This window comes from Leptinotarsa decemlineata, unplaced genomic scaffold (assembly GCF_025532065.1).
Source record: "Leptinotarsa decemlineata unplaced genomic scaffold, Ldec_3_MD MMD2_tig00001393_RagTag_RagTag, whole genome shotgun sequence".
Lineage (NCBI taxonomy): Eukaryota > Metazoa > Arthropoda > Insecta > Coleoptera > Chrysomelidae > Leptinotarsa > Leptinotarsa decemlineata.
The window spans coordinates 14,390,590-14,417,654 of NW_027412562.1; the positions used below are offsets into that span (position 1 = coordinate 14,390,590).

The following is a 27,065-nucleotide window of genomic DNA, read 5'->3' on the forward strand; positions in this document are numbered from 1 at the left end:
ACTCGGAATGGTGTCCCACAGGGGTGCATCCTAGGGTCACTTTTGATTGTAATATATACCTCTCAATTCCCTCATTGCCTTCGTTACACAAATATACATAGTTACGCTGATGATACTCAGATAAACTTGCATTTTGAGGAATCTTCTGTAGACGATAGTTGGCGAAAAATTAATATAGATTTGAAAAATCTGACTGAACTTTCGGTAAAATATTCTTTCTGTGGATGTCAAAAATCGTTTTTCATGCTTTTTGGGAAGTCAGCAACTACGAAAAAGTGCTTGAATAATATAAGTATCACTATCGATAACGTGTCGTTACCAATAAGAGGCGAAGATGACAATATAAAAAAAATCTCGGTTTGCTGATAAATCCGTCGCTAAAATTTTCATCGCATGTCTCACTGATTTTGAAACCTCAGAACAATCTACCGTAACCGTGAACTACTGAATCGCCAATCTAAACAAATTCTTTGCGATGCACTTGTTTTATCCCATGCGAACTATGCTGATATGGTGTATGGTCCTTATCTGTTACAAACCGATAAGAGAAGACTGCAAGTATTACAGAATTCATGCGTCAGATTGATCACTGGTTCGCGGAGACGGGATCATGTGACACATCACTTACCAAAACTGGGTTGGTTTCACAAAATAATAAGTCACATGAAGCCTGCTTATCTCTACAACAAACTCATGTTTCGGACCGACCTTCATAATCTCAATCTGAGATTCAAGAACTTGCTCACTCCCCCTCACCACTAAACTTCTCATTATCGTTGATCGTTTTCGTATCACATAACCTGGCTCTTTGATAAATTTCCTAACGAACTGAAGAACTCAAATGGAGAATTATATTCAGAGAGAAAATTAAACATTTTTTGCTCATGAATGAAATTCCTAGCATGGTGAATTTCAAGTGCTAGTACCGGTAGCTCTTAAATTGAAATCAATATGGGAATGATCAAAAAGAACTTATCTATTCATTTTTGATTTTCATGGAATTTATTTTCCAGCAGCTTGACTGCATTAACCTTTCTAGATTCCATATATATTTCATATATATATATATATATATATATATATATATATATATATATATATATATATATATATATATATATATATATATATATATATATATATATATATATATATGTATTTTGTTTCTTATCAATGAAATAAATTATTATTATTAAGAATCCGTTGAGTTTCAATGGAGATATAATAAAAAAATAATGTTGACTTTCTCTCTCTCTACACACTGAGTGGGCATATTTGGAGACAGGCTGTAAATCAAATTATCTGAAAGAACAATTCATTCCGTGTTAGGAATCACACGTTAAAAGGTAAGACCTCGTTAGTCCTTAGCTCGCACAAGTTTCTCAACTTCTGAGAGTTGTCGTTCGTATGGGGGCGGCAGCTGATTAACGGAAACACAGATTTTTCAAACAGATTCAGGCCAGTCTCAAATTACCTACACTGTAGGATAATGGACTGACTGTCAGTCACTACCTTGCACTGACGAGTGGCAAAACAGCCCAAATTTGGTATGCAAGTGTGTTCCAATAATTGAAAATCGATTGCGACAGTTGTATCGCCAAAAGCACATGCACTACGGCTAAAATCCCAACTTTTTGACGATATCCACGTACGTCGTTTTCTCGCGCGAAACCGACAGAGAAAAACCTTCTAATTCAATTCTCTCGCACTGAATTCACCCGTCACTAGAACCGACCTTTCTCCACGGTCACCTTGCGTTGACTCCTCTTTTGAATCTCTTGTGACTTCAGAAAGTGTTCCTCGGCAGCTCTTTCCGCCCAGCGTATGTCGTTTCAAAAATACTCGTATCTCACCATCCGTCCTCTGTATAAATAATTACCTGTTACAAATCTTCGCCCTGCCCTTTTAAAGATGTTAGTCCGTGGGTTCCCGTCGATAAAATTGTCTAGGTGTCAGTATTTCACCCGGCGATGTCTTAACTAGTGGGTAGACAGTAATTGGTTAGTCTTGATACCATTAAAACTTCCGCCAATAATTTTATCTGCGATATCCGTTGAGTCGCTTGCCTGAATTAGTTTTGTATCTTTTGCGTTTGGTAATTTCAAATAAGCACTTCCTAACCAATTCATTTGGATAATCTATTCCAAACCCGTTTTAATATTCTTTGAAAAAATATGTGTTTTCTAAATGAATTTTATGAAAAATTCTTTCATTTAACTATTACCCACGCCAATGGCGATTATTACAATTATTTTGCTATTAGAATATACCTTTTCAGTAGCTGGAAAGTTTTGCGTTTCCAACACCTGGACAGATGAACTTAAAGGTAAGCTGAATGCATTATTACCAAGATAACTGAACAATGAATGGTCAGGTGTTAGAATTGTCTAAACTGTCCAGAACTTAAATAAACATTTCTCAGTCACTCAAATAACGTAAGTACAGTTATAATTTATTATGATATTACTCATTTACCAACTTACTGGTGGGAGGTTTGCACATATTTGCTACCTGTCGAAGCCGCAATGACTAAAACTTCATAGTAGTTCAAAGTTCATAGTTCATAGTTCATAGTAGTTCAAAATATATATATATATATATATATATATATATATATATATATATATATATATATATATATATATATATATTTTGAAGCCATGCGTTGAAAATCTTTTAGTTTTTATAAAATCAGGAAGGTGTTACATTCACAGGTTCTTGCTCTATAATATACGCGTTCGAAAATGTAATAGTTGAGTTCACTACACAAAACACCACACTTGGTAATAGATTTGTGTTAGTATACTCATTCTCCATATTTTTTTCTCACTGCATGCTTAGTACAGGATTTTTCTCGTTCATCAAGTTTGCGGTTAATTTTTATCAAGAATGATTTCCAACAAGTTGTATCATGTCAAATGATATGAAAATGTTCATTACAATTCATAAATCGTTCATCGAAAACATATCACGAAGCATTATAGGGTAGAAAAGAACATTTCGTCGAAATCCAAAAACACGTCGAACTTCGAAATTACCAGCAGTACATTTGACGAGAAAGGCAAACAATTCATCAGTCAAGTTAATGCTGTTGTCCGCCAACATATATACAAATTCGTACATTCTGCAGCACTGGCGGTGACACTTTGGGGCAGGCTTTAATGATGTGTCTTTGCAGAACTTTGAATGTTTCAGGTGTAGTACAATACAATAAACTTTGTTTTTCATGCACACCCTTTCGTTCTATCCAGTATCCTAGAAACATTATCTGTGTTAGTTATTAGTGCTGCGTCGATAGAATTTTGTACTGATTTCAAGTATATATCGACTGTTAAGACGAGGAAATGTCCTATAATGGAATTCCCCGTACATTCAACTTCTGGGGTTGTTGTGTATGTGTCTCGTAGAAACTTCTTGGATTATTATCAGCCAAGTAATGTCTCAATTGTCTCAATTCATCAAAATATCCAAAAAAAACTACACACTTCAGAAAATCACACTTTCAACAGAAAATTACTTGAAAGGCTCGTTCAATCAAAAATTCAGAAAATTGCAAGCGATATTTTCTATCTCCATCAAGTTCTTGCACTGAACCAATCTAATAATAGTCATCTTGTGTATGTTTTCATACTCGTTGGATACTCCTATGATTCATCCTGATTTCAATGATAAATAATCTTTTACTTATCATTATATCCATTGCAATTGGTCCAACACTGCTATCTCCGCAGGTTAATCCAGTACAAGATTTTCAAGCTGCCTCTTTTTATAATGAACATAATATGTTACGCAAAGTTTCACCACCAACTCGCGAACAATTTTAAAGAAGTTCATTGATATCGGGAATGGTGTACACCATAGTTGAGGAATTCGAGAGGCTCCACAATTTTGAAACATTTCACCCACAAGTTATGAGACTAGTCAGCTATCTAGCAACTACCTGGCCTTTATGTTGAGCAAAAATTCAATACTTGGGTACTGAGTGAAAGGAAGAAATGGAAATTGTCAAAAACGGCTACTTCTCCTGGTGGAATTTTCCCAACTGACAGAGTCTCTGAAGTACCTACTGCTGATATTTTAAAGTTCCATTATTTTATGAAAGACTATATCGATCCTTGAAAATCAAATATCAATGCATAGAGAACGAAAATCTATTTTGAATAAGGTATGTTTGTTTTTTGTTCTTTTCAGAAAAAGCTTGAGTTGTTTTTGTCTTCTTCCGAAAAGTTCTTTCTCGCCCTGTACTTTAGAGAATTTATATATTACACGATTGAGACTCGGGTGTCAACATTCCACCCTCTATGAATAATGAGTACGAGTCCCTCGAATTCTTTTTGGACTTCAATATTCATTCAGGTTGCGATTATTTGTTGTTTTTTTTTTGTTTCACTTCATTCCATTGTACATCTCCATTGTTGATGACAACTCGCAAATGTATAACATTGTGAATTCACTAGTTCAGAACATTATATGATTACTTCTTTCATTAATTTTACGATAGAACTGGACAGTTATACACGAGTGAGTAATGAACGCTTTCAATAACCCTCAATTGCTCTGATTTGAAGTAAATAAAAGAATTTCCTGATATGAAAATCAATGTTCAGTAACATGCTTCTCCTAATTTCAATCTGAATTCAATCCAAGAACTATCTGAAACTTTTATGCAATTTAATCAATTTTAGCCAACCTAGGTAGTTTCAAGCAGATTACCATATTCCTCTGCTTGTACAGATTTATTTCTGATATCATTTTGCTCTGAATGTTCTGAGATCAACAAGTATATTAATTTCATCCTGTGACAACTGACATAACCATACTGATATAAACATTAGACATATTTATCAGTGAATCAATTGAACTTCCACCAAATATGTGAACACTCTACCTGTTTAAAAAAAAGGCTGCATGTATCGTTTTTATTTGATAGTCAACACTTACTCGTCAGAATTAACATTGTACTATACATAGTATGCTTTGACTTATCAGACAACCGAACGGTAACATAAATTTATGTTATAGCGTTATCATTTTCGTGATCTCAAAAGATTAACGTTCAGGATCAAATAATATTGACGTTACATTCCTCGATGTATCCAATAGATAGTCATGTAATGGTCTAATACGAGTATGAGGCGAAAACAGGGGAAAATGAAGAGTTACCTCAATGAATATTAATTACTAGACTGCAAACACATGCACTCATAAATAATGTCACGAAAGTTATTCAGGTTCTGCCACAGTTCTTCAAGAGATCTGTGGGCGTTTCACAATCCCGATTCTAACACTAAGAAAACACAAAGTTAACATCAACAACACCAAACATTCGAAGCAATAAATCGTTGTTCTGATATCTAGAGTTGCAGAAATTGACCAAGTGAAATTTGTACTTTTCAAAGTCAAACCAGATTTCGCGGGACAAAATCACCGCGTGTGGTGCCACAAGTATCGGCAATTTCGACGCACAGCACCCACTGAAGGCGTCGCGACCACTGCACTGACTCCGCCCGGACGAGAGAGCTAGGCGCCCGGATCTAGCCGAATTCCGGCGACCGCACTCGAGATTCGGGAGTCTTCGAAGCCCGGAAACAACAGCCGTGAAATAGCTCTAGTTGATGCTGAAGCCCGAGTGTCATGTTGCACCTTGGGCTTCAAAACAATAGAATGAGAGCAGGCACTTTGTTAAAAGTTACCCTAGGCAATGAGTTGTTATTTGTTGGGGGTTATCGGGTTCTCTGTGGCATCTAATGGGATTGCGGGTCATTAGAATGGGGATGGAGAATGCGATAAGGGACGTATGGCGGTTCGAGTTCTAAGTTAAATTCGTTACCCGAAAGTTTGGATGAACGAATATTTATTTGATGAATTCTGAGGCCGAGCGAGAAAATGCGTTCCATCCCTGGACAGAGGTGATATTGGTTTGAAGTGATCCGGACGAAATTATACGAACTATTGCCACTCATTCGAATAATTTCAAACAATTCCTAGGAAGAGATGGTTATTTTATCTCCTGACTTCAATTTCAACCTAATTATTCCGTCTCAGGAATTATAATTTCGACTATATTCATAATAACTAGGACGTCACTTTTAATTTTCTTTTTGAACTGGTGTTGAAAGTGTTTTTCGAATTGAACTGTGAATTTTGACTTTGAACTTGTGATCTCGACCCAAAACTACTAATTTTGAATTTGAACTTTTGTTTTCGACTATGAACTAGTAGTTTCGACTATCAATACGTAGGTTTGACATAAAACGCATTCCTGACGTTGACGTTGATTCAGAATATGAAGCTTCATAACTTCAATTATATGCGAACGCTTTCGACAGCTGGTCGTGCAGTCATCATCTACTCAGTTTGAGTAGACCCTAGATGATGTATTTTCGTTTATAAAATGAGAAGTTCGTCTCAATATGAATCTCAAAATATGACTCCTCGATTCAACCAACTTTATTTTGGATATGATTTGAAAAAGAAACTACAATAAGTGACAACATAAAATTCAGCTTCTAGTCGCTGCTCTAGAAATTGCCATTCCATTGGTTCTTTCTGACGAGATTTTGATATTATGTAGCATTTCTCTGAACTGAAGTGGAGTTCATTCGTGCAAATACAATAATTGATTTTGTTCAGATTTTTCTACGAAAACACACAATCTCTAACTGTTTTTATCTATTTAGATACCTTGAGATCATCCACAAAAAGTGAACATTTCGAGAACTTCAACATATATAGCAGATCATTAATAATCATAACTAATGATAGGTGTCCTAGATTAAAGGCTTTTGGGACTCCCGAACCAGTAAGAAATTTACCATATGAATTACCATCATGTCTCACTATGAGAAATGTATTTTCCAAATGACTTTCAATCAACTCAATGAATTTCCCATTAATCCATATTCATCAACTTTTCGTAATAAAGTGTCATGATCTACCTTGTCAATGGCTTTGCATATTCGTTTTTACTGAAACTATCCATCGATTTATTTGCTACGAAACCGTGTATGTATACGTAATGATTCGAAAACAGCATACATGACTGAAATAGGTCTTAAATTTTCTATAGCTATTTTATTTTCCAATGTTTATAGAAGTGGTTATAGCTGTTTTTCACTTAGTAAGCAAAACACTAGACTGAATTATCAAATTATAGACGTGTTATAGTGTTGCTTCCAACCACTCATAACGGCAGGCTTTCAAGATATGAGGTGGAATGCCACCTATACTGGATGATTTTTCAGGTTTGAACTGGTCGATTTCCTCTTCGTAGTCTTTTCTTGTGATGGAATTCAATATGAATGTGTCGATATCATTAGTATTGCAGTCACATGTGATGTCAAAGTTTACTACTTTCCCTTCGTATGTGTAATTTCCGGAATTCGAGATTGTACTCAGTTTTATTTCACTTGATTTAATTTTAAATGTGATCTTTTTTTCTTTCACCTCAATCATATATATTACACCCCACTTCTCCAATCTCTGAACCTTTCTTTGTAGTGATCTGATACTAATCACAGCCTCCTATACTTTCTTTTCTTCATCAACAAATCTTTGATCTCTTCTGTGAACCAAAGGTGGATTTTTTTATTTAATTCAAATTTATATAGTCTTAATAATTTTTTTCTAGATATGGTAAAAATCATAGAATGATAAGTTAACAGTTTTCTCTGTGATTACTTCATTCTGAATATCTCTGATACTCTTTCTAAGCAAAATAAAATTAGCTTCCGAGTAATTTTTTCTATTTCCGTTTGTTGATGTCAAAATTGATTTTTCATTTTTATAAATATTCAATTCAATTTGTAGGATCGATGATGAAAATCTTCGCTCACAAATGGAACCGTTTCTCTATGAACTATACAGTTATTCATATTGACTCCTGAGCTACTTACCACGTCCAATGAGTAATTCAAAGTAGCTCAAATTCATAAAATCATTCAAAAACCCTAATTTTCCAACCATCACATTATTTGAAATTTCATCAAACATTCATTGGCATTACCAATACTACCAATACTCTTGTCCGTTGAAGGTGACGTTGCCTTCCGGTTGTACAAACCTGCGAGTGAACAGTATCGCCTGACTCTTGTCAGGATTTATACTGATCTTTCACAGGTTAGACCACTCCTCTAATCTGTCTGTGTCTGTGTCGTCCGCGTAGAGCGCCAACTTGTTGGAGTTGTTCTCTGGCTTGGGTACGTCCGCTGTGTATACGGAGAAGAGGTGTGGCGAAAGGACTGCTCCTTGCGGGACCCCTGCTTCCAGTAGTCGAATTGTTGATACTTCGTCTCCTACTCTGCAACGGCATCGCTTTTTAGCTAGAAAAGACTGAATTAATCCTACCATTGGTTTTGAATATCCAAAATCGCTCATCTTGGCCAGTAGTCCGTCATGCCAAACTCTGTTGAACGCCACGGAGACGTCTAAGAAGATAGCTTCGGTGTTGTATCCTTCGCCTAGGTTGAAGCCTTCGGTCGCGAAGTCTACTACCCTCAGGACTTGTAGCTCTGTCGAGTGTTCTGATCTGAAACCGTATTTATATCATACACACTCGATAACATCTATATCTATGTATTTATATCCTGGACCCGGAAGTCACGCAGGTAGCTATGGCTGCCTACGTGGTGATGTTAGATGATGCCTGGGAATGCTAGGTCTCCTAATTGAAACCACAAATGTGTGGTTAGCTTCTGTTGGTGACACCGTGCATATGTGATGTTTTTTCATTTTTGGTAACCAGTTGTCTATCTTTGCAATTGGCTGCACCGCGCTGATGAGGCCAAAAGCCAGAAATACGTGTACGTGGTTTGCCCACATTTTTTGAGTGTTCTGTCCACGAATTTATCCCTTTTCATTTATATCATACACACTCGATAACATCTATATCTCTGTATTTATATCCTGAACCCGGAAGTCATGCAGGTAGCTATAGCTGCTTACGTGGTGATGTTAGCTGATGCCTGATGATGCCTGGGAATGCTAGGTCTTCTAATTGAAACCACAAATGTTCGGTTAGCTCTTGTTGGTGACACCGTGCATATGTGATGTTTTTTCAAATGTTGTCTATCTTTACAATTGGCTGCACCGTTCTGATGGGGCCAATAGCTAGAAACACGTGTCGGCGGTTTGCCCACATTTTTCGAGTGTTCTGTCCACGAAGAACCACATTCAATAAAAATTTCTATAATTACTTATACAGGGTGGTCAAAAAAGAAGAAAATGAATGAAATTTAATAAGCCATATGAAGTGACTCATTCCAAATGAAAATCAAAAAAAGAGTAGGATAAATAAAACATTACCCCTATTCTACTCACTCGAAGTGAAACTGTAAGAGATGTTTTCAAGATGCCAGCCAGCGATGATGACTCGTCCAAGGTTAATAGCTTATCTGTGGTAGAAGAATTTATTCCGAGTACGTCTAAACAACAGAACACTTGTAAACATAACTATTTCATTTCACCAATTGGAAGTAATGAAAATGATATTGACGACTCTGATTAGGATCCCACCGTCTAACTAGTTTAAAAAAAGTAAAGCGCCAGTAAAAGTTGTATCTGTTTCATCGTCTTCATCTATTAGCACCAGCAGTAGCAACTCGAGAACCAAATATAATCATGTAAAAGTAAACACTCGAAATGCTGAAATTAATACCATAGGGCCCTTGATAGAAAAAAAGGGTGGAGAAAGACTACGTAAACCAACAATGTGGAAGTCAAGTGTCGCTAAAGTGTTGACAAATTCTGGTAAATTCTGTCGAAGTCGAAGAAAAAGTGCCGGAAAGAAAGATTGGACCCCCTTGTGGAGAAAAATGTCGCCTAAAATGCAAAGATCAATGAAATGTCAAGACAACAGCTCTTTGATGCATTTTAGAAACTAAACAATCTTGAAAGGCAGAGAGAGTTTGTAGTACGAGACTCATATACAATATAGCCTAAATATCGATACTCAAGCACACAAGACTTTAGAGATCTCAACACCGACTTTTATTTTGAAGTTAATGGTTCCAGAATTAGAGTATGCAAGCCATTTTTCAATTCAACTCTTGACTTGAGCTATGAAGCGATGAAATCTGCACTTTCCAAGAAAGCAGATTCAAGAGTTATTGAAGCTGAAATGAGAGGAAAACACTATAGTCATCCAACTATTGACCCACAAACTGAACAAAGTATCCCAAAAATTGCAACTCACAACTTGAGAGCCAAACCATTCGAGAATTTGTTTCAAGTGATGAATCATCGGCCAATATCTACAGAGATCATTCAACTTTTGCCACGTCTTCAACTTTCAATAGGATATTCAACAGTGAATTTAACATTTCTTTTTTCGTACCGGAAAAGGATCAGTCCAATCGGTGTGAAAGGTACAAAAACTCAGATGAAGAAGAAAAGCACAAGTTAAGTGTAGAATATGAACAGCATCTGAAAGGAAAGACTTTGGCAAGATCTGTAAAAGGAAATAACAAATAAGGAACCGATGGAACCATCTTAGCAGTTTACAACTTGCAGCTGTATTGAAAATTCCTAAAGGAAAAGTATCCTAATTTTTAAAATAAATGCACGATTAACTTCTACAATTTTGCGATTAGTGATTTAAGGGTAAAAAATATCTTGTGTTACTATTGGAGTGAAACCGAAGGAAGTAGAGGAGCTGTTGAAATTGGGAGCTGTATACTTGACTACATTAAATCTGAGACAGATCAGAATTTGAATAAGGAAATTGATAAAATTTTGTATTCGGATGATTTTGGTGGTCAACAAAAAAATAAGTTTTGATTATCTGCATATGCCTATGCCGTTAACAAATTGATAGATAAGTCAATAACTCATAAATTTTTATTACGCGGCCACTCACAAAATGAAGGTGATAATGCGCATTAATAAAGCAGATTAAAAGATATTCGCAGTCCGGTCCCATCTACATACCAGAGCTGTATAAAACTTTGATTACTACTGCAAAGACAGGGAAACTTCACACAGTCGTAGAAATGACTATTGATAAGTTTTATGGCGTCAAAGCTTTGCCAGAATCGTGGGGCAACAATGTATAGACGGGGAGAGAAGCCCGATAAAGTGTTTATTCGTTAAATTTATTATCCTCTGTGTTTTGTTTCAATCAAGTCGATAGATCTCTTACCGTGGCAAGTTATGTCATCATATTGCTTCTTTATCAAAAACAATGTTGTGGGGATTTGTAAGTGATTATTATACTGTCTGAAATATGGCGACATATCAACAATAAAAAATGGCGTATTCGTCCGAATTTAAATATATGGCGAATGATATAAAAGCATCCGTAATAATGGTGAAGTCACCACGATAACTACTAATATACCAGTTTTGGGGACAGAAAATTTCACCACCGTTTTTATTATTTTTTTTCTATAGCAAATACAAAATTTTTATTCAGATTGACAACAATCCTTCTTTTGGTAGCCAATTCTTGAAAAGATTTAATATTTGCAATCGTTGATTTGTTGTGAAAAATTTTCATCTATGACAAATTTGAATTCGTTATATTATTTATTTTCCGCACTTATACTTGATGTTCTCCCACCCTCATTGGCATCTTCTTATATTCATACATTCTTGAAGGTGTCTTCTATCATTGATTTCAAGTTAACTTCTTTCTAGTTACTTGTATTCTCTAGTTCCCTTCTTTGATTGCAAGCATGCTTAGTAGATTGATTTCTCACAGCCTTTGGGTTAAGTTTTTACCCGTTGTTAAATTTCATTCAACATTTTGAAATGAGAGAATTCAACAAAAACAATATTATTGGCATAAACATGAATACAGTACAGAAAATAATATATTCAACATCAGAGTGTTACTTCATTTACGAACACGTTTGATAAATAATTATTGTATACTCTCAGAAGCCAACGATTTTCGAATGAGACCGGATGTCGTTCGAATTTTTCTCCGACATCATTTGACTCCAATAAAAGAATATGGAAACAATCGACTGCACTCGAGAGTGAAATTTTGTTTGTTTCCTCTGGAAACATATGTATTCCCTTGTGAATATTCCGGATATGGAAGGCTGGCCATTTGCCTTGTATAGTGTCTTTTCATTCTTGTAGGGTACATAATATATTTCATGATCTCTTACTACTGTGGAATATTACGGGAGACATGAAAGTTTCAGTTGACTTGCGAGTACATTACTTCCCGGCATATTTATTTATGAATGAATGAGTACACCATCACGGAACATTTGAGTTGTTCCAATTGGCGGAAAGCGAAACTGATATTATTGGAATGGTGTTCATCTCAAATTGAAAAATTGAGTAAGTTAGCACTCTAATCTCTAATCTGAGGGAATAACATAGGAGTCAAATAATAGATATCAAAGATAAACGTGACTTTTCAAGGCAGTCAGTTGGCAATTCACACTTCAGCATCGACCACCGAAGAATATGTGCTTTATCTTTCACTGCAAGTCAACTAGATGGAACCAGAACTCAGTGACTGATCATTCATGATCCAACACCAGTTAGCACTGTTGCTAATTGCCCAATAGTGATTCAAGGCTGGCCTACGGATGCATTGCTGGACTCTAGTCAATGACGACCCTGAGTAAGTGGGGGCATCGATATATCTCTTCCCGAAGACACCATGGGTGGGATCAGTGAGAAATTGAATCTATCAATATCATCAACGAAGCTTCTCTGTGTTTTTCACTGACGCTTTTACTGCAAGGAATCTGAAATGAAATAGAACCTATAGATGAATCATCCATGATCTAACCCAGACAGCGCTGTTTCAACCAACCATTTTGACATTTCAATATTGGTATGTTTCATCTGTTTGGGACTGTGAAGTTGATAGAATATTATACTGTTGATGGAAAGTATTTTGATGGCAAATTCAAAAAAACCATAAAGTGAACCAGCTACTCAGAATAACGAGATGAAATTGAATTAATTACGAAGATCTGCAATGCAATTGTTTATTTATGAAAATAGTCTACTCTGAAAACAGGAATGTTCCTTCTTCGAATAAAATCAACTGAATCCAAAGCAAAACAAATCAGATAGTACTATCAGAGTGGATGATTTTTAAATCGATACGGAGAGCAGAATATAAATTCATGATTTGCTTCAATAACTGTTAAGTAATAATAATTATGAATACACATCTAAAATTTTATTCAGGACGCGTTTCACTGCATGTTGGTTTCACAGTTAGACCGGTACCTCAACCTATTCTATATTGTCTCTCATTACTGTAGGTCATTACAAAAATCAATTATATAAATAATTAAAACATGTAGATTTTGAAAAAACAGTTACAATAAAATATTACTTTTGGGAAAACAGGTATCTTATAAATTTGTTCATTATTGGCATGCTTTGCCAGAAACTGAAGAATGAATAATTCTGGTGAAAGGAGTAAGTCACGATTCGACATCACCTCTAGGAAAACAGGTTAATTCTCAATACATGTTTGATAGGGTTTTCACTATAAGAAAAAGGAGTTAGAAATGTTAACTTCATCAACGAATGTATATCAAACACCCAATTGGAATACTCATCAAACAACAATTTTTTGAACTCCAAACGCTCAAAAATAAAAATCGTCCTACTTTGAATTCCTTTGCATGTGGAGATTTTTAGAAACGAGAGTGCTGACTTTTATACTTGTGAAGCGCTCATACCGACCTGAAACAATACTTCAAAAGCTTATTGTTGAGTAAGTGAAACATTGAATGGCAGAGTACTCCATCGAAACTGAAAGAATGGAAACCCAAAGTCGGACCATGGAACTATGGAACACTGAAAAGAAGGGAACAAGTTTTGATCACTCGTCTTCGATTGGGACACAACAAACTAACCCACGAATACTTTATATCTCTAGCAGATCAACCATAGTGGCACATTTATGAAGTTGCACTATCAATACATCATAACATAGTGCAGTGTCCAGTGTTTCAATTAGAAAGGAAAATGTGCAAAATATCGAAGGAATCGCAAGAAACCTTGAGTTATTTTAGTGTTGGCAATATTTTAAATTATTTGAGTGCTCCGAACTTATCCAACAAAATGTAATGCTGTAATCAATTCAGTTACTGCTTGTAAATTTTTTTCCGCGGCTAATAACCATACGGTTGATACGATTATTTTCAAATAAAAAAATTTGTAGAGGTGGGTTCAGGGATTCCTGTAGACCTTTATTTGAAAGGCATAATATCTTGACCTTGCCTTCAATACTTATATGGGAAATGGTATGTCTGATGCAAAAAAATATGGAATGGAAATATTCATTTCACCTCGACGAAATACCAGAAATGAGCTCTATATATCAAATATCATCAAAAATTGAGAGGTCTTTCATATATGATGAGAAAGAAAGTTCAACCATTTACCAATTGAGATCAAAGGCAAAACATGTACCACTAAATTCAGATAATCTGTAAAAATGCTTCTGATATCAAAGGCCTATCATTCTTCAGACCAGTTCTATTCAGACATAAATTCAAATTTCATAAACAATTAATTTTTATTATTGTGTTTCACTACCTACTGATATTTGAACTATGTGACTTTTTAACTTTTTTTTTATGTTTACATTTGGCTCTGAACTGTCTAGTTGAGAATTTTTACGGAATAGATACTTACTTTTATTTTCACTTTTATATTTTTATGCTTTATAGTTTTCATATTCTTATCTACATTTATGTATTGCATGAGAATATTCATTATTATTTATTTCAATATGTAGAATATATATTTTCACTTTCTGTCTACTTTTTCATCCCAAAATTCTGAAATTACTGAATGTTCAAGAAATACTTTTTATTTGTATAACTTATATTGTTCAAAATAGTAACACTTGGACAATGAGATTTTATCTTGTACAATATGTTTTGAGTTGTGTATCTTATATTTTCTAAATTCGTAACACTTTGTCAATGAGATTCCATCTTCGACAATAGAGTACATTCTGATTGATTGATATATTAAAACTGTATTGTGGAGGAATACATGAGTATGGGAAAATAAATATTTCGAAATGTAATCTCGAATCATTCATCTCCCTCAACATATCACAGCCATAGGTACTGCTATCTGGGTCGGATCATTCCTGTACTGATGCAAAACTATCTTCTGTGGGGAATCTTGCATAAATGTATATTGGATATTGTTATGTCTTCAAAGTCACACCAAGATGTTGGAGTTATAACACAGCTACGTTGATTTGAATGGTTCAATCTCCAACCCAATATATCAACCGCTACAATTTTCTACTTATCGCATGTCGACAAAAAGGTACGAAAAAAAAAATTGTTTTCATATGCGAATGTTGGTAATCAAACCAATATATGACATTCATTTCACAAATTTACTCATTATTCAATTTATTGATATATTGTCGCAACTCAGTTCTCGCTTGGCTATTAACGAGAGGATTTTTATTTGCTGTTTCACCCATTCATTCATTCATCCAAAATAATGAAAGAACTCATTTAAAACTTAAGCAAATATTTATTTTGAAAGAAACGGATAAAATACTTTAAAGAAACTCAAACTCAAATGTTAATAAGAAAATAATACATTAAAACAATCAAAAAACTTACATTATACTGCCACCCAGCAGGATCGAAGAGAAGGAAATGTGCTGCATTGCTGATGATTAATCGATACTCAAATGAATACTGAATACTGTCTGTTGACTGTTAACTGTTAATTGTTAATGATCTTGACCTCCCTCAATATTTATAAAGAATTATACGCTGACATTGCAACTTTGATCCGGTCACTGTACTGAGGTAAAATGCACAGCATGCAATCTGTGCCAAGTTTGCATATTTGCAGATTGTTTTATATTCCATATCCTGTGATCGTATCAATTTCGATGTCTATGAACTTGAAACATTAAAAGATGGAATTCTCAATACTGAGTGTTCTTGTGTTAAAATATTGAAGTGAGGTTGGAATATCTTTCAATTCATATATTTACTTAAATGAATCTGAATTATTTCATGATTATTTTCTATATTTGACACATCTCCCCTCCACGTTAAAGCTGGCCCCCAGCTTTCTGGGTGGTAACGAAAAACAAAAAAAAACAAGTAGAAATCCAAATGAAAATTCACAACTTGATAAAAATATTTTGAATAATAAAAAAAAACAATGGGTTTAAAGTATGATTACGAACATCAATAACAAACTATATGTCCTATAAAAGTTGGAAAAAACTATATTGTCCAATTGATTCTGCAACTATGAGTTCCCACACTAATATTGTCATAGTCCGGCACTGAACTTTATCTGTCTTTGTGTCACTCCACCAATCTGTCCGCACATCGTTCCGTGTCTTGGTTCTGATACTGTTTTGGTTGACGGCTGCTCGGCTACTACAACTCGACTGGATGAAAACATTGGCAACGTAGCAGTGGACTGAATTGGACTGGACTATAATTACGTATTACGTTGTGCTTTGCGTTTTCTCGTATTCACAAAACATGTTTTTATGGTTTCTGTGAAATGTATCTGTCATTCTGTTCCATGCCTATTCTCTCAATTGTGTATAGAGAAGAAGATTTACGACTTGACATGACATATGACATACATATAATTTGATGAATATGTGAATATTCAGCGGCATTTTTCGTTCACTGAAGTGATTTTGATTTTACACTTTGAAATATATTTATATCTGTGTGTTCATCGTGTAATAGTGTGATCAAGTTATTAGCTGCCCAGGAATATAGAAATTACCCCTTCGAGAGCTTTTGGGAAACTTCAAACATCATCGTTTGTGGTTCTGTTGTGTCAGCATTTATGAAACTAGCGTCGTTCCCATAAATTATTAGTGAAATATTTTCTGTAGGCTGCTTGGGATTTGGATTATCTTAGTACTCAACGGTATGACGGTGATTTTGGATTGTTTTGAGTATTACAATTCTATTCACATATTATGTCTGTGGATGATGTCTGCCCACACAGGAACTGTTTATCAGCTACTCAGAACAACTGGTAACGCAACAACGTAAGTATTCGTTTCTGGTTGAATATGGCACTAGTGACTGCGATATTCCTATAGTCCATTCATTTGAGCCATGATGATTCAACTTCATGTTTCCCTAGGTCATCGTGCTGCCTTTGGAACGATCTGCTGAATGTCCTGGAGTGGAAAACCGTAACAGTGGTGATGGAGTAGTGGAGTAGTGACTGCCTCGAAGTGCCTTGGGGTGTGGTGTTGCCTCAATTGCATGAAACAAGAGAGAAATTCGGCAGTAAGTTCTTTCATGAGATATTTTTATTCTTATGCTAGGTTATGTTACTATTAAATTCGATAATAAAAAAAAATCAACAAAAATCACTGCATTATATAGTTAACAATCATTTGACAGTTCAATCTAATTGGTTAGAGTACATATAATATACATTAAAGTTGATTTGATGATAACTAGCAGATACCTTACAAACTTTCTTTTTCAACTTTGAAGCATATCTTTTGATTCATGCTTGAGTATACTTTCAAAATCCATTGGTTCTTTATGACACACCCATTTTAACATTAATTTCTTTTTGTACAATTTTTTACTGACTCCTTACAGTATTTGTCACCTGTCTATTCAATTTTCACCTCATGTGATATACATTTCACTGAATAATAGGAAATTGAAAATAGCAATAGCAATTTATTTTCTTTTCAATGAAAATAAACACCTATTGGAAATATTTATCGAAAACAACTACTTTCCTGGTTAGTATCAACGACGAATATTGAATTATATCTGATAAATATATATTAGAAACCACATGTAAATTGCATCTCTCAGATTTTGCATATATTATTATTATTCTCTTTATACTCTTTCACCTTTTTTCATAATTACCATGACGTAGTAACTTTCTACATCTTGAAACATCATATTTGTCTTTTCTTAAGACAACTTTCTGTGTCGTACTTTCTACAACATCGTACCTGTCTTTCCTCCGAAGACCTCATATATGCGCATTTCATTTCATGCCTCATACAAAATACATATTATAATCATCATTATTTCTCATGAACATCTAACATATTTCACACACCTTCAAAAATGAAAAATTTCATGCAGTTTTGGGAGCGTCCTCCACAGTCTGCCTTTTCATCTCGTGTGTATAGTCTACCTATATAAATGATTCTTCTTTAATACATAATTATCAATTCTCACCTTTTCAATATATCTATACGCTTCTTTTATTTCTCATAATATTACAAACTTCACTGTTTGTAGATCATCAGTCTGAGATGCTATTTTCTATTACTTTCCATACAAAATAAAATTAAAATAAAACTATGTGGTGACATTGAATTGTTTGTACTACTTCTGGCAAGGGGTGTGTCAATAATGCATTCATTATTATTATGTTTCTTTTCTTATGTAATTACTGCATATTTTTCTTTAATTAACTGTATGTAAAATTTCATTTGAAAAATGCAACTGAAAAAATATTTTGTATCTGCATTTTTATTTAATTACTATTCTCTAATTATCATACCCTAACTATTCTGGATTCTTATATGTTTAAAAGTGTATATTGCAATTCGAGTCAAGATACTCATTCATAAAACAACTCAGATTTCTGAAATTTTTTTGTATAACACATACTTAACTAGATGAATTATTTTTGTTTATTATTATATGTACTCTGGACATTATTAACTGAACATTTTCATGAAGGATTACATGCATTCACAGAGTATAGTTTGACAATTTTAATTCTGTTATAGGGGAGGTGCTTAAGATAATGCAACAAAGAGAAAGAGAAAGAACATTGGTATTTGAGGAAAAAACTTTTTGTGAAAGAGAGGTTAGTATGTATGAAGTGTAACACTGCCATGTAAAACATGTTTCAATAAAATTTTTGAAGACCATCTTCTTTTATTACCTCTTGATATCAGTCTCGCAATAAATATTTATAGCATATGAATTGTTACTCTTCAAACTCAAAGAAAAAATTTTGAATATTTGCCGGTTATATTAAAATGAAACTATTTCCAGAATTTACTAAGAATAGTAAATCTGAGGGATTTTTTTAATATTTTACGTTGCGCTGTATCGAAAACAACATTACAAACCAATCGACAAGGGTTCATATTTATACTGTATGTCAAAAATGAGGATTTTTTCATGTTGGCGATCATGATGGCGTTCCTTATCTCAACAGTTTTCAAAAAGTCAATAAAACTCAAAAATGGACCTTTTTCTTGTGTCAATATTCTTATTGATTATATTAAATATATTGATTACTTAATGAGCTGACGTTGATGACTACTATAATTTGTTTTCGAGTCATTACCAATAAAATGTTAGAGGATGATTGGGAACAAGGAAAATCTTATGAATCCAACTAATTGATACTATGATACACATTCCCAAGCTGATGAAACAGATATTGGTAAGTGTGTCATTAATTTTTCAAAAAGTCAGATACGTATGCAAAATTTCGAAATCATGTAATGGGTAATCGTACGGAGCTGGATGAACAGGTATTCCATACGTTTAGCCAATCTCAACAGTACAGTTCCAAGCTGATGAAGCAGATATTGGAAAATGTACCGCTCATACTTTCGAAATTTACAGACGATAAATGAAAATTTTTTCAAATTATTCCATTGGCAATCTATCTTAAGGAACTGAATGAACAGATATTCTTTATGATTGCTCAACTTCAGTAATACTTTCCTTTCTAAGCTGATGAATAGTTATTAGAAAGTGTATTACTCATAATTTGAGGAGAAGGGAAACATGGAAAATTGACTGAAATAATAGGTTGTATATGGATTTAAAAAAAAACAATTGAAGTACAAAACCAACTAATGATTGATCAAAAACAAACCATTCATTTGAAATATATTAAAAATAAGGAAAAACTGTAATTTTACTGGATGAAACAGCTATTAAATTCTCTCATTATTCTCAAACAAAAGAAAAATACACTTTTCAGCTAATTACCACAACATATTATTGAAACTTAAACAATTCAACTTTTTGTATTAGAAAATTAGTTTCACAGGCTCATTATGAAGAATGAAGCCCCCGAGAACGAGAGAGGCGCCTCCACCACGTGTCGCAACTCAGTTCTCGCTTGGCTATTAACGAGAGGATTTTTATTTGCTGTTTCACCCATTCATTCATTCATCCAGAATAATGAAAGAACTCATTTAAAACTCAAGCAAATATTTATTTTAAAAGAAACGGATAAAATACTTTAAATAAACTCAAACTCAAATGTTAATAAGAAAATAATACATTAAAACAATCAAAAAACTTACATTATACTGCCACCCAGCAGGATCGAAGAGAAGGAAATGTGCTGCATTGCTGATGATTAATCGATACTCAAATGAATACTGAATACTGTCTGTTGACTGTTAACTGTTAATTGTTAATGATCTTGACCTCCCTCAATATTTATAAAGAATTATACGCTGACATTGCGACTTTGATCCGGTCACTGTACTGATGTAAAATGCACAGCATGCAATCTGTGCCAAGTTTGCATATTTGGAGATTGTTTTATATTGCATATCCTGTGATCGGATCAATTTCGATGTCTATGAACTTGAAATATTAAAAGATGGAATTCTCAATACTGAGTGTTCTTGTGTTAAAATATTGAAGTGAGGTTGGAGTATCTTTCAATTCATATATTTACTTAAATGAATCTGAATTATTTCATGATTATTTTCTATATTTGACATATATTTGCCCGGCGCCTCCACCACGTGTCGCAACTCAGTTCTCGCTTGGCTATTTACGAGAGGATTTTTATTTGCTGTTTCACCCATTCGTTCATTCATCCAAAATAATGAAAGAACTCATTTAAAACTCAATTAAATATTTATTGTAACAGAAACGAAAAATATATTTTGGATTAACTCACACTCAAATGTTAATAAAAATAATACATTAAAACAATCAAAAAACTTACATTATACTGCCACCCAGCAGGATCGAAGAAAAAGAGATGTGCTGCATTGCTGATGATTAATCGATACTTAAATGAATACTGAATACTGTCTGTTGACTGTTAACTGTTCATGATCTTGACCTCCCTCAATATTTATAAAGAATTATACGCTGGCATTGCGACTTTGATCCGGTCACTGTACTGAGGTAAAGTGCACAGCATGCAATCTGTGCCAAGTTTGCATATTTGGAGATTGTTTTATATTCCATATCCTGTGATCGGATCAATTTCGATGTCTATGAACTTGAAATATTAAAAGATGGAATTCTCAATACTGAGTGTTCTTGTGTTAAAATATTGAAGTGAGGTTGGAATATCTTTCAATTCATATATTTACTTAAATGAATCTGAATTATTTCATGATTATTTTCTATATTTGACAATATTTTTTCACATCGTCCATTATCTAACCTATAACATAATAAATTATAGAATAAGTCGATCAGGCGCCTTGAGTTGATTACGCCTCCTGAATAATCTACCCTCAGTACTAGTTATATTTCCTTTTTCCGTATCTACATTCACTTTCGCACTAACTACATTTTCAGTCACTGAACCACTTTTATCTAATACAGTTTCTACTTCTACACGTTCCTTATCATTCAGCAGATTTTCACTCAAAACCGATCATGGAATAACTGAAAGGTCGTCATTTGGTGACACCAACTGTTGTGGCAAAAAACCTCTTGAAGCCATATCCTCTTTCATTTGGTCAATATGCCTTTTCCACATTGATCCATCTTCAGTTTTGATCAAGCAAGTTTTTTCGCCTGAATCTTCTATGATTTTTCCTGGACACCATTTTTCGATATTTGCACGGTAGTCGCTGCTATATATACTCTACCGTTTTCGCAAAATTTTGGGTGTTTTGTTTTCCGTAATATTTCCGTTGCTAATTTTGCTTTTAACTCCACCACAATTTTCGTGGAAGGCAACAAAAGATCCAATGTGGTTCTCAAATTTCGTCCATAAAGTAATTCAGATGAATTCTCAGCAATAGTTGAATGTGGTGTGTTTCTGCATTGAATTCTTTTTTTTTGAGGAAAAAACTTGAACAGTACAAAAGAATCCTACAAGCACTATAGGAAATGAAAATCTATGAATTATAAAATGTGTATCTGAAGATGGAATATCAAGTTTACCCATTATTATGTTAATTTTCAGTAATTCAACTGTATTTTTGTCTTGCTGTTTGTACGGGAATTATACGGTGTTCTCGTGAGTCGTGAGATGCTTAATGCCAATTCGGTCGATCGGTGGTCGGTCGGTTCCACGTGGGTGCTTTGTTCACTCACTCAATCAACCTCTGTGTTAGTCGGTGGTTCAGGCTTAACGATCGATTTTCATTTGCTATCGTCCAACCCGTGTTAGAAGTCACACGTTGAAAGTTAGTACCACTTTAGTCCTTAGCTTGAATAAGTTTCGACTTCCAAGGATTGTCGTTCTTACGGTTCGTAAGAAAAATTCTGAAAATAGTCACCTGTAAATGTTTTCACATTATCCGTACATATGTCTATAGGTAAACCAAATCTCGAAAATGACCCACTAAAAATGTTTATTGTGGCTGAAGCTGTAATATTGGACATTCCGAAACATTGGATCCATCTGAATGGTGCATCTTCAATGATTGATAACAATTTATTGTGGCAGAGTCCGGAGAAATCAGCATGCAATTGAGTCCATTTGACTGACAAAGATAACCTTATTGAATTCGAAGAAATTGTACTGCAAACACTGCAAGAATCTGAGATACTTTTGATTCGACTATCGATCGAAGGACATCATATGTAGGCTTGTAAAAATTTTCATCCTGTCCATATAGCGATATACAAATCGTGAAAAAAAAATCCGAAATTTTTTAGGTATTATTATTCCATAACCTCACATGAGGCAATCTTGTTCATTTGTGATTTTATTTTTTCGTGTGAAAAATGGTCCAAGATAATCACTGCTTATGCTATCCATATTGCACATAAAAAAAACCTTCCTGAGAATGGGGTCTACTGCGGCTTCTTTTCTTATCAGTTTAAAATCCTAATTCATATACAAAAACCTCATTTCCAATTTGAAATAAATTGTATTGGATTTTGAATTTGATATTGATAACCGCGATGAAAAATTGAAATGATTTTTATTAGAATCAAGAAAAATGTATATCGTAATCAAATGCTGACTAAGTGTAGGCCCACCGTTGGAGCTGATTTGCAGGAAACACGGGTTAACCTCTTTTATTTCTGAAAATGGCCAATGTTGGCTTATGATCAGTTCAAATTGAGAATCTTCGGCAAAATTGATATTGATGAAACTTTTCAATTGCAATGACAGCTGCCGCCACCTTTTCTATTTGAGAGTATTTAACTTTAGATGAATTTTGGAGTCTGGATGTGAAAGCTATTGGTTTTTCAATATTGTTCTCAAAAATATGTGAAATGGTAGACCCTAATGCAAACTGAGAGGTATCGACGAAGAGTTTAATTCATTCGGTTAAATCAAAATGCCTAGAAACCAAATTAGAGAGGAGCAATATTTTTGCATTTTCAAAGCTAGCCTTGTATTCGTCAGACCATAGTTATTTAGTATTTCCTTAAGTAATCCATATATAGACTCCAAGACTTGCGATATTTTGGCAAGAATTTACAGTAGAAATTTATTGCAGCCAAGAATGATTCCAGTTCAGTTACCGTGGATGGTACAGCTGCCTCTGCTATTGTCCGAACCCGGTCTTCGAAGATATATGTGTGTGTGTGATAAGAGGAGGGGGGTTCCAATAACGTGTCCTGAATAATCAACAGAATGTTTAAGAAATTAACATTTTTTTTGTGTTATTTTGAGACCGATGTTTTGAAAAAATTCAAATATAGATGAAAAACGTTCAAACTGATCTTGGTTATTTTTGCCAGTGTTGAAAATATTGTCAAGGAAACTACGCCAGATTGAATGGGGCAATGAGGCAGAAGAATTCAGATAGAGAATCAGAGAATAGCTAGATCAAGAATCAGTTACAACTTCTAACATCAGCAATGAAGAACGAAGAGCTCTGAATGGGATACGTAGAGACAACACCATCAAGATCTTACCTACAGATGAGGGAAACGCTACTGTTGTACTGTTGTACTGATCTCTACGAACAGAAGATCTAAGACGTGCTCCAGAAAGAAAGATACACGATAATCGTAAGAGACCCTACTGCATCAATCGAAAGGAAGTTGTACCAGACTTCACCAAGTCTATTTTTAGGAAAAAGAGAGATCATCGCTAACATCGCACCACAGTAGGACCTCTCACTTGTATGGACTACCCAAAATACACAAAAAGGATGTTCCGCTCAGACCGATCATTAGCTTCAGATATTCAGCCACTCAGAACCTGTCCAGATTCTTACTACCAATAATTAAACCACTGCAAGGTGAAACATCATCTTTTGTGAAAAATTCAAGGCATTTCGATGAACTACTAAGGGAAATTGAAGTCAAAGAGCAGAATCAACTGATTCGACGTGGAAAGCCTCTACACCAACGTTCCTGTCGAAGTAGCACTTCAAAGCATACAGAAGAAGCTATCTGGAGATGGGGACCTGAAAGATAGAACAAATTACCGGTACAAGTATTCATGGAATTACTAGGATGCTTTGCACGAACTGCTACTTTCAACTGGAGGACGAATTTTTTACGCAAGATGAGGGACTGCCAATGGGATCACCACTTTAACTGGTTATAGCCAATATATATATGGAGTGGTTTGAAACTCGAGCCATTGAAGAGGCCCACAAGAAGCTAAAAGTCTGGTTGAGATACGTATTGGTGAAGAGGACCGACACTAAATGGGACATCTGTATATCGAAAACCCACTCACACAGGACAGTATCTGAACCAGAAATCCAACCACCGTCAATCGACTAAGAGAGAAATCATCAAGACTCTACTGGACTGTGCTTTCGGGCTCTGTGATACAAAGGAAGGTCTCAAAAAGGAACTGGGCATCTGTGACATCCTGTATATAGTTTGTTAGTGTAGCACTTTGTACATAGTACTTTTTATATATCATCATCATCTACGTACCGATGAGCAGTATGTTTAGGTGAGCGACAGAGTAAAGAACGGAGAATAAGCAGTTGTGTTATTTAAGTTGAATACATCACAAGTGGCGACGAGTGATATTCTGATTGATAAAAAGTGCAAATTCATTTTTTTACGCTCAGCAGTGAACCTCGAGTCGATAAAACGACGGAAGCCGTACAGTATACGGGACATATTCAGTAATTCAATCCTACTACGTCGGATTGGTCGATTTATGAACGTCGTTTGAATAATTATTTCACAGCAAATAGTATCAACAAAAGTGAACGGAAACGTGCCATTCTTCAAAGTTTATTGAATGCAGAGGCGTATCAGCTACTATTCAATATGTTCATTCCAGAAGAACCTGAAAAAAAATCTTACGAAGATATTGTAAAATCCATGGACAACTATTTTCAATCGGTAGTGTCTGTTTTTGCATGCCACGAAAAATTTATCGAAGCATGAAAATCAGCCAATAAATCTTCGAAAGAGTGGGTTGCAATACTGCGAGCATTAGTGGCAAATTGCAAATTTTCTGGAACTGAGGAAATTAATAAGGCATCGGCTATGATTCTGGTCGAGTGAAGGATATGCTATATGGAGAAAAAGAAACACTGACTTGCTGAAATCATAAAAGTTGTGTCTTCCAAAAGTACGGTTGCACAAAATTACAACAGGACTCTCGAAATGGAACCGGAAATCTGCTACAAGAAGAACAAGTCTAGATCTTCTGAGCACAAGAAACCTCTTCCATTTCGAGCGGTATCGTCAAGGAAAAACAATTGTGGAGACAACAGTCCAGCATGTACGAGCGGCGGCAATTCGGGATCAGGAGGTGGCGGCTCAAAAAGGGGAACTCGTACGGATCCACCATCACAGCCAAATGCTCCGTTTGCGGCTGTAAGAACAATAAAACAGATAAGTGGTCTTATAGAAATTGTAACTGCCATATATGTGATGAAAAAAAGCATTTTGCTCCTATATGTCTTAATGAAAGAAATGCAAATTCATTTAAAGAATTGAATGAAAATAGAAATAATTTTTTAGAATCCGAAGAATATTCTCTGTACAGTTTGGAAGCAAAAACAAACCCTGTTTTTATAAAAAAATTTATAGATAATGAATCGTTCACTTTTATTTTGGATACTGGAGCAAGTTATACGGTAATTTTTCTCACATTTTATGAACAAAATTTTGAGGAAAAAAATTTGAAAACAACTACAAGGTTTTTTGTTTGTATAATGGGGACAAGATTTTACCATTGGGTTATTTTGATTGCAAGGTCATTTATCCAGAGAAACAATTCGATTCAGATATATATGTCATTGAAAACGGTGGCCCACCGTTACTAGGGCGCGATTTTTTCAATCAGTGCAATTTGGGCATTATATTACGCGGACTTACAATTTTTGATTGGTAAATACAACTTTTTTTTTCTCCTGGACTGGGTACTTCCAATAAGGGACTCATTTCAATAAAATTAAAATCAGAACTCCAGCGGTTGAATGATCTAGGAGTAATCCAACAGGTTTAGTATTCTGAGTGGGCATCTCCTATGGTCCCAGTTTCAAAAAAAAGATGGTACGGTTAGGATATGCGGAGATTTCAAGGTTACTGTGAATCCTTTCATCGAAATCGACTCATTTTCTCTTCTAAAAATAGAAGACCTCTTTGTCAAACTACAGGGTGGAATACATTTCACAAAGCTCGATCGATTTACAAGATTTATATGGTGTTATTTGCTTTCTGGATGACCGCTTCATCACAGGTAAAACTCGCAATGAACATATCAGAAGGTTGGAAGCTGTGTTAGCTAGATTGGAAAATGCAGGATTGGAATTTTTTAAAAATTGCGAATTTTTTAGAAGTAAAATATCTTATTTGGGCTACGACATAGATAAAGTTGGTCTGCATACTTCCGAGTCGAAAATTCTAGCAATAAAACACGCTTCAGTTCCTCATAATATTTCCTCATTGAAATCATTTTTGGGATTTATTAAGTGTTATGGGAAATTTGTTTTATTTTGCATCGTA

General features: G+C 34.7%; 1 protein-coding gene and 1 long non-coding RNA gene across 2 annotated transcripts in view; one reads left to right on the forward strand and one right to left on the reverse strand.

Annotated features, from left to right (window-relative positions):
• LOC111505295 (nephrin) overlaps positions 1-5,480 on the reverse strand; it is a 1,173,166-nt gene extending 1,167,686 nt beyond the window's left edge. The window contains exon 1 of the mRNA XM_074176034.1: positions 5,164-5,480. The gene's annotated coding sequence lies outside the window, so the exon portion shown is untranslated. The remainder of the gene's footprint in view (positions 1-5,163) is intronic.
• Positions 5,481-16,132: 10,652 nt separating this feature from the next.
• Positions 16,133-18,760, forward strand: LOC141482547 (uncharacterized). The gene is made up of 3 exons (XR_012465589.1): positions 16,133-16,996; positions 17,095-17,243; positions 18,731-18,760. It is a non-coding gene; the product is annotated as an uncharacterized lncRNA (long non-coding RNA).
• Positions 18,761-27,065: the final 8,305 nt, after the last annotated feature.